Source organism: Peromyscus maniculatus, chromosome 4, assembly GCF_049852395.1.
Source record: "Peromyscus maniculatus bairdii isolate BWxNUB_F1_BW_parent chromosome 4, HU_Pman_BW_mat_3.1, whole genome shotgun sequence".
NCBI classification, from domain to species: Eukaryota; Metazoa; Chordata; class Mammalia; order Rodentia; family Cricetidae; genus Peromyscus; species Peromyscus maniculatus.
In genome coordinates this window covers 110,235,995-110,237,529 of record NC_134855.1, presented here as the reverse complement: position 1 = coordinate 110,237,529, position 1,535 = coordinate 110,235,995, and the positions used below count along the sequence as shown (strand labels likewise).

Genomic DNA, 1,535 nt, shown 5'->3' with positions numbered 1-1,535 from the left:
TGATTGGACTGAGAGCCAGCTTGAGGGGGGGGGGGGTATCTTGTTTGTAAACCCCATCAAAAGCCTATGGCTAAAGAGGTCATAGGCCCTAAAGGAAATCTACTACTGCTGTTTGCTGGCTGTTCATAGGGAAAAACTGCATTCTAAGTAGTTATCTTCAGAGCTGCCGAGATGGCTCAGTGGGAAAAGATGGAAGGAAAGAATTGACTCCACAGAATTGTCCTTTGACCTCCACAGGCACACTGTGGCTTAGGCACACTGTGGCTTGGGCACACTGCGGCTTGGGCACCGCTAGGAAAGAGTTGGGGATTGCAAAGGTTCCAGCTGAAGTGTCTGAACAGGCAACCTTTACTCTTGATCAACAGGGTGGGCCTGGCTGCAAACCTAACTTACATATTTTTAAGAATTCTCACTTCACTGGGCAGTGGTGCACGCCTTTAATCCCAGTACTCAGGAAGCAGATGCAGGTAGATCTCTGAGTTTGAGGCTAGCCTGGTCTACAGAGCAAGTTCCAGGACAGCCAGGGCTACACAGAGAGACCCTGTCTTGTAAAAACCTTCGTTCCCACCACTCACTCAGACACCACCGACCCTCCAGCTTTTGGACCATGGCCAACCTTGAGGACACCTTTATTGCCATCAAGCCAGATGGCATGCATCGATGCCTGCTGGATGAATTCCTGGTGGCCACGAAGTTCCTTTGAGTTTCTGGAGGATGCCTGAAGCGGCACTGCCTTGACCTGAAAGACCATCCTTTCTTTCCAGGACTGGTGAAATACATGAACTCGGGGCCTATGGTGGCCATGGTCTGGGAGGGGCTCAACGTGGTGCAGTCAGGCCTAGTGATGCTGGAAGAGACCAATCCAGATGATTCTAAGCTGGGCACCATTTGAGTGGATCTCTGTAGCGTTCAAGTTGACAGGAACATCATGGCAGTGATTCAGTAACATGCTGAGTTAAGCCCAAAGACTGACTGACTACAAGTCTTGGGCCTCTGACTGGGTCTACTGAGAACAAGTGGATAAACTATGGTCCTTTTCAGCATTGTTGATGGATCCCAGGACCTAACTCTTCATTCCACTGAGTGGATGGATTATCTTTTCTAAAACAATAAAGATTTTGGAACTGGGAGGGGGGAGAAAAAAGGATTTTCAATCAGTTGAAAACAATTAACAAAAAAGAGGAAGAAAACGTATTGGACAGAGAATCAACTAATAATTGGTAGAATTTATTTTATCTATTTTTAAGAAAATATTTACCTCAGAGAGTTAAATAACACGTAGGTAATGAGACCTGGTAGAGGGAAGTCAGGCCATTAGGACTCCTCGTTTAAAAAGATATTGAGACCCTGGCTTTTTCCTTTCTCTCTTTTGTGTTCCCAAGCCACCACAAATGAGCAGCTCTGGCTTGCCAAGGGCCCAAAGGCCACAGCATCAACAAGGCCTGAAACCTCAGAAATCTTAAGCCAAAGTCAACTGCTCTAAAATAGTAAATTAAGGCACACAAAGAACTATCAAATTCTTCTAAAATAGCATT

General features: G+C 46.1%; 1 pseudogene; it reads left to right on the top strand.

The window, feature by feature from the left end:
• Positions 1 to 489: 489 nt before the first annotated feature.
• LOC102905498 (nucleoside diphosphate kinase B pseudogene) lies at positions 490 to 892 on the top strand (annotated as a pseudogene).
• The last annotated feature ends 643 nt before the right edge of the window (positions 893 to 1,535 follow it).